Raw genomic sequence first — 7,500 nt, 5'->3', positions numbered from 1 at the left:
ATGATACTTTTTTTTTTTATTCGTTGATTTACAGGCAGGGTTCACTTAGAGAGAGAGAGAGAGAGAGAGAGAGAGAGAGAGAGAGAGAGAGAGAGAGAGAGAGAGAGAGAATATTATTATTATCATCTTATCATAATCATTTATTACGAAGGAAGCTTCAAACTGTTACAACATAATGATAAAAGAAATCGTGTATAATTGTAAGTACTACACGGAAGGTGAGAATGCTTGATGAAACAAATTAATGCAATTGAGTGTGTGTAATGGTTGGTTTGGAAGGAGTTAAAGAGCGTGACTAGTTTATATCCAGGTGGTGGACCAGTGGTTAGGTTCACTGGCAGCGTTTCATATGCTCGTTTGCCCTCAAGTTGCTCTTTCCTTATTGGCAGGTTGGGGCGGGGGTGAGACAAGAACGAAGCAACGTCAGCAGTAGCTCAGAATGGCAGCTGGGACAGTATTAATCCAGACACCACGCCCGCTACATCTCTCCAGTCACCACGCCACCACCGACCCCTCGAGTGTACGCAGCCCAGTGTCCGTCTGTGTCTTGTCGTGGGCGTGACGTTCAGCAGCGGCAGGAACAGCAACGGGAACCTTGATCTGCGTCAGTTTTCGTGCGGCGGGGTGACGTGCCGCTGCTGTGAGGTTATCGGACCACACCACACCACAGCACAGCACAGCACAGAGGAAGGAGAGGTTAGTGGCTTTTATGTAAACGAATAGTGTAGGTATGAGGTGTTGGTGTGTGCGCGTTGACAGTGCAGTGGTGATAGGAAATTGTTAGTAACTTGAAGGTTGTTAGGAATGTTGACTGATAAAGGATAACTGGGTGTGTAGGATGTGCACTGTCTATTGGAAGGTTAATTGTACGATGTCTGTCTGCGTCAATGTAGGATGTATCAGGAATGGCTGGGAGGAATGAAGTGAGCGTGAATGGCTCGTGGCAAGAGGAGGCAGAATGGGAACTAACTGAATGCAGTGTGATAAAATAGGAGACAGAAGGGATGGATGGTGTGGTGCGAGTGTTTGGCTGGGTTAGGGCACTGTGAAGACGTGTAACTGAGTAGAGACGAGTGAAAGGCTGGCTGAGGCAGTGGTTGAGTTTTAGGACAGACAGAGGGGGGAATAAAGTGTTTAGAGTGAGTTAGGGCACATTATGGATGGAACTGAAGACGTGAAGGGAATGTGTGGTGTTGGTCATTTAGAGATGAAAGGTTGGCTGAGTGAAAGATTAAGATAATGTGGCGTTAGATTTAGAGATAATTAGTGAAAAAGATACTGCTGTTCATGTTTTTGTGGTGGTGGTGGTGGTGGTAAGAATACGTAGAATGAAGAGTGAAAGGCTGATTGAGGCAGTGAAGGAGTTTGCTTAGGGCTATCTTGCTTGTTAGCTGTAGGGATAATTAGTGAACAAGTAAACAAGGTACTGCTTTGTTCATGCTTATTCTTGTCCATTACAGGCGTTGACGATCCAAAGGCCTGACTCCACAGCGGTAATGAGCCTCGTCTACCTTGCACTTAACGGACAATGCTCACTACCACCTCTGCCTCCGCCACCGCCGCTGCCGCCGTTGAGGGAGACTGGCTGGATGAGTGGGTGAGGTGTGGTGAGGCGGAGGATTGGAGACGAGAACCTACAGATGACGGCAGACACGGAAGATTCCACTTACCAGGTAGATGAATGTGTCAAGATTGGTTGTGTGGGTGTGAGGATCGGGTGTGGGGCAAGTTTGAGGGGGTTTGACGTGGTGTGGTTTACTGAGACTGGCGTGGGAGATGTGAGAATGAAGGGATGGGAGTGTCAGGATGAAGGGCCAGGATGCTACGTCACACGGGAGACGCTGGGAGGAGAACGAGGGAGAAGGGTGTAACTGGAGTGTAAGTGGAATAACGATCGAGGAGGGCGAGTGAGAGGCTGACTGAGGCAGTGAAGTGTGTATTGTAGGACAGTGTGGCGTGGTACATATGGAGATAATCAGTTAATTTTTCTCCATTACAGGAGTTGGTGATCTGAAGCCATGACTGCAGCGATCCCATGCGTCCTGCACCATCAGGGAAGGACTCTTTGGCTTCGCACTGCGCCTACATTGACCGTTGCCGTTGCCGCTGCTACCGCTACTCGGAGGGGCACTGCCTCGCATTGGGCCTTCACTGCCGTCCCGCTAATACACGTGCCGCCGTCGCCGCTACTGGCACTGAGGGACTTCGCCTCGCAGCGGCCTGGCAAACACCTGCTACACCACCACCACCACCACCACCACCGGAGTCCAGAGATTCAGCTTCGCATAGCAGACATCCTCCTATTCAACGCTTGCTGCCACTACCACCTCATTATTGTGGTGTCACTGTACTTGAAGCTTGGATCTGTTGTCTCTACTGAATAATAAAGTGTAAAGAAATCTTTTTGTTTCGGTAAATTTCCTTTCCTGGGAATATTTGTGGGTTTTGTTAAATTTCCTTTCCTGGGAATATTTGTGGGTTGTGGGTGGTTTCAGTGAGTAGTCGCCTCAAGCTGGCTTGGATCCGTCTGACACACCAATATTGCCTCCATTGACCACCACCTACACTCGCTCTAAACGATCACACCCCAGAAATAAAACGCGCTAGATTTGAAGCTTTCTTTCTATTTATTATCATAAGCAATACAAAAAGTGGTTGTTAGAAAATGAAACTAAAGCGAAAAAGTTACATGACATCAATAACAATGTAAAAATGGTCCCAAAATACCATCTGGCTGAAAAATCTTCAAACGGTCTACATAAAATACAGCACTACTAAAAACCAAAAAAAACACAAAAATGGTAAAAATCTAGAAAAAATGGCAAAAAAAGCCGAAAAACGGGCCCTAAAATCGTACTAAGTCGAAAATACTCTAAAGAGTCTCCGGAGATAAGGTGGATGCATATTGGAGCTAAAATTAAATACAAGAGTCTCCCTACACTTTTATTCAATTTTTGACATTATTACACATTGCCTGCAAAAAAAAACCCACAAATATTTTCAACTGAATAAAACAATATATATACAAAGAATACAGAGAAAGTCTACACAAATTTTCAACTTAAAAATAAAAACTTGAGTATAAAAAGTGAGCAAAATCCTATGGTGAAAAAGTCTAGACAATAAATAGACAAATTTTCAACTTAACAGTATAAAAAAAAAAAGTCTACAATGATTTTCAACTTAATAATAATAATAATAATATATAAAAGAATTTAAGTCTACAATAATTTTCAACTTAATATACAATAAATATTAACATCAATATTAACATCAATTTATAATATACAATAAATATTAACATGAATTTTCAACTTTGCAAAATTTTAAGAAATTTCAACTTCACAAATTATTTTTAAACAACTTTTCAAGTTAACAAATATTCAAAGAAAAAAGAGAGAGAGAGAGAGAGAGAGAGAGAGAGAGAGAGAGAGAGAGAGAGAGAGAGAGAGAGAGAGAGAGAGAGAGAGAGAGAGAGAGAGAGAGAGAGAGAGAGAGAGAGAGAGAGAGAGAGAGAGAGAGAGAGAGAGAGAGAGAGAGAGAGAGAGAGAGAGAGAGAGAGAGAGAGAGAGAGAGAGAGAGAGAGAGAGAGAGAGAGAGAGAGAGAGAGAGAGAGAGAGAGAGAGAGAGAGAGAGAGAGAGAGAGAGAGAGAGAGAGAGAGAGAGAGAGAGAGAGAGAGAGAGAGAGAGAGAGAGAGAGAGAGAGAGAGAGAGAGAGAGAGAGAGAGAGCAATCAAAGTAAACAATCAAATAGTAATAATATACATGAAAACAACATTTTTAAACACACACACACATTAATCTTGTGCCCTCCATACACCCTTGCTAATGTCAATAAAATGGTCTAATGGTACACAAATCTCAAGGTAAAAATGTGTCCCAGTACTGAATTGATTAAAATAGTGAAGGCTGTGGCCATTAATCCTTTGACCACCATAGACCCTTCCTAATATCAATAAAATGGAGAGGTGTATGGAGATCACAAGATTAATGGCCACAGTCTTCACTATTTCAACCCCTTCAGTACTGGGACACATTTTTTACCCTGAGATCTGTGTACCATTAAACCATTTTATTGATATTAGGAAAAGTTTATAGACATCAGAAGGTTAATGGTCACAGTCTTCACTATTTTAACCCCTTCAGTACTGGGACACATTTTTACCTTGACATTTCTGTACCATTAGACCATTTTATTGACATTAGGAAAGGTCTACAGAGGTCAGAAGATTAACGGCCACATTCGTCATTATTTTAACCCCTTTAATACTAGGACATCTTGAGATTTTGTGTACCATTAGACCATTTTATTGACAGTAGGAAAGATCTATACACGTCAGAAGACTAATGGCCACATTCTTCACTATTTTAACCCCCTTCAACATTGACACACATTTTTACCTTGAAATTTGTGTACAATTAGACATTTTATTGACATCAGGAAAGGTCTATAGAGGGCAGAAGAATAATGGCAACAGTCTTCACTATTTTAACCCCTTCAGTACTGGGACACATTTCTACCTTGAGATCTGTGTACCATTAGACCATTTTATTGACATTTGGAAAGATCTATTGAAGGCAGAAGATTAATGGCCATAATCTTCACTATTTTAACCCCTTCAGTACTGGGACACATTTCTACCTTGAGATCTGTGTACCATTAGACCATTTTATTGACATTAGAATGGCATTCTTCACTATTTAACCCCTTCAGTACTGGGACACATTTTTACCTTGAGAGAGAGAGAGAGAGATTGACATTAAGAGAGAGAGAGAGAGAGAGAGAGAGAGAGAGAGAGAGAGAGAGAGAGAGAGAGAGAGAGAGAGAGAGAGAGAGAGAGAGAGAGAGAGAGAGAGAGAGAGAGAGAGAGAGAGGCAGAATGACAAGATTTCTATATTATTAAGTGGAGAAACAGTCTTGAAAACCCTGCCAGTCATCTCTGTGGCCTTGGAAAATTGTCATAGAGAGAGAATAAAGAGTTTTGAAGAATGTTTTTACAGTTGTAAAGGCAGAATGACAAGATTTCTGTATTATTAAGTGGAGAAACAGTCTTGAAAACCCTGCCAGTCATCTGTGTGGCCTTGGAAAACAGTGGTGATGAGAGAATAAGGGTATTTTTATGGTTCCTGAGGCAGAGTGACATTTCTACAATATTAAGTGGAGAAACACTCATGAAAACCCTGCCAGTGATCTCTGTGGCCTTGGAAGGCGTGTTGTTGAGACAGCTAAGTGTTTGTGAATACAGGCCTTTGTCTGACACACAAGCAGCAACAATGCACATTCTTCATTCCTCTGAGTTCAGTAAGTGAAGGAGTGAGTGAGTGCTGAGTGAATCTCTTAACAAGCACACTGCATCTTTGTCCAGAGAATCCAACACTTGCTTCACAAACTCATGTGGGGGATTGAAATAGTGAAGACTGTGCCCATTAATCTTGTCACCTCCATACACCCTTCTTAACCCCTTCAGTACTGGGACACATTTTACCTTGAGATTTGTGCACCATTAGACCATTTTATTGACATTATCGAAGGTCTATGAAGGTCACAAGATTAATGGCCACAGTCTTCACAATTTTCACCCCCACATGAGTTTGTGAAGCTGTACAAAATCACCAAATAGTCACCACAAGGAATATGGAAATGTGTCATGGTACTGAAGGGGTTAATGTCAAAAAAAGGGTATTACCATAGCCAAACTTTCTTCAAATGCCCTCAAAAACATGCCAAATGGTCTTAAAATACCATAAAAACATGCCAAATGGTCTTAAAATACCATAAAAAACATGCCAAATGGTCTTAAAATACCATAAAAACATGTCAAATGGTCTTAAAATACCATAAAAACATGTCAAATGGTCTTAAAATACCATAAAAACATGCCAAATGGTCTTAAAATACCATAAAAACATGCCAAATGGTCTTAACATACCATAAAACATGCCAAATGGTCTTAACATACCATAAAACATGCCAAATGGTCTTAACATACCATAAAACATGCCAAATGGTCTTAAAATACCATAAAAACATGCCAAATGGTCTTAAAATACCATAAAAACATGTCAAATGGTCTTAAAATGTCCTTATAATTAAAAATGCCAAACTGCTAATCTATCCTAACTATTCTTCATGGCTCCAGGTGTTGTCTTGTACTCTGGGTGTTGCTGATGGCTGTAGGTGTTGTAGAAGGCTTGTGTTGTGTTGTCGCTTGTCTTGTCTTGGCTTGGTGGTGCAGTGTTCCAGCAGCAGTGTGTCTTGACTTTCCTGTAATGAGAGGTGCACTGTTTATATTGAGTCACCTTCACTATTTTGTAAACTGAACTGAACGCAACTCAAATGCCGTTAAAACATGTCAAACTTTTTTAACTGACCTCAAAACATGCAAAACTGTCTTAAAATCCTATCAAAACATATCAAACTGTCTTATAATTTCCTCAAAACCTGGCAAACTATCTTAAAATGCCCTCAAAACATACCAAACTGTCTTAAAATGTCCTCAAAACATGACAAACTGCCTTAAAATGGCTTCATAACATGCCAAATCTGTCTCAAATTAAAGATGTACTTACACATTAGTAGACCAATTCAGAAAAATGAGCTTTCACCTAATCTTTTCAATTAAATAGAAAAATTTTAGTTTATTCTAAATTTCTAGTGTATTGCTATGATCTTAAATAATTAATATGCAACAAATTATACACAATGCACATGATTACAAAACAGAATTGTTACTTTCTTAGTTATGGAAATTTTACATCCTTAGGTTAACACAAGTAACTCAAAAATTAAACTTGCATTAAAATCAATATACATATATAATTCAAGCTTCCACCTATTCCAGTATGATATCTTGGAAAAGGCTACCACTACCACTGTTAATTATAAATCAAATAAGAATATGCTGTTATTTACAATAATGCAATAATGCCTAATATATATATATATATATATATATATATATATATATATATATATATATATATATATATATATATATATATATATATATATATATATATATATATATATATATATATAAATTGCACTCAAAATCTGCCAATCTGCCTTAATATGCCCTCAAAACCTGCCAAACTGTCTTAAAATGCCATCAAAACATGTCAAACTATCTTAAATTGGCCTCAAAACCTGCCAAACTGTCTAAAATTGCCCTCAAAATATACCAAACTGTCTTAATATGCCCTGAAAACCTGCCAAACTGTCTTCAATTCACTTCAAAACCTCTGAAAACCAGCCAAACTGTTTTAAATTGCTCTCAAAACCTGCCAAAATGTATTAAAATGCCCTAAAAAAATGTCAAACTCTCAAAATGCCCTTAAAACATGCCAAACTATCTCAATATGGCCATAAAACATGTCAAACTGTTTTAAAATATCCTCAAACATGCCAAACTGTCTCAAAATATACTAAACTGTCTTAAACTGCCCACCAAACACATCAAACTGTCTCAAAATACCCTCAACACATGCCAAACTATCTAA

General features: G+C 39.4%; 2 long non-coding RNA genes across 2 annotated transcripts in view; both read left to right on the top strand.

Moving 5' to 3' along the window:
* LOC123502422 overlaps positions 1-2,400 on the top strand; it is a 3,463-nt gene extending 1,063 nt beyond the window's left edge. The window contains exons 2-4 of the long non-coding RNA XR_006674048.1: positions 390-696; positions 1,461-1,673; positions 2,000-2,400. This is a non-coding gene — a long non-coding RNA (uncharacterized LOC123502422). The remainder of the gene's footprint in view (positions 1-389; positions 697-1,460; positions 1,674-1,999) is intronic.
* Positions 1-7,500, top strand: part of LOC123502403 — a 140,211-nt gene that overhangs the window by 3,134 nt on the left and 129,577 nt on the right. The gene's annotated exons all lie outside the window — the stretch shown is intronic.

The sequence above is a fragment of the Portunus trituberculatus genome, chromosome 11 (assembly GCF_017591435.1).
Source record: "Portunus trituberculatus isolate SZX2019 chromosome 11, ASM1759143v1, whole genome shotgun sequence".
NCBI classification, from domain to species: domain Eukaryota; kingdom Metazoa; phylum Arthropoda; class Malacostraca; order Decapoda; family Portunidae; genus Portunus; species Portunus trituberculatus.
This window is presented reverse-complemented; position numbering and strand designations above follow the sequence as displayed.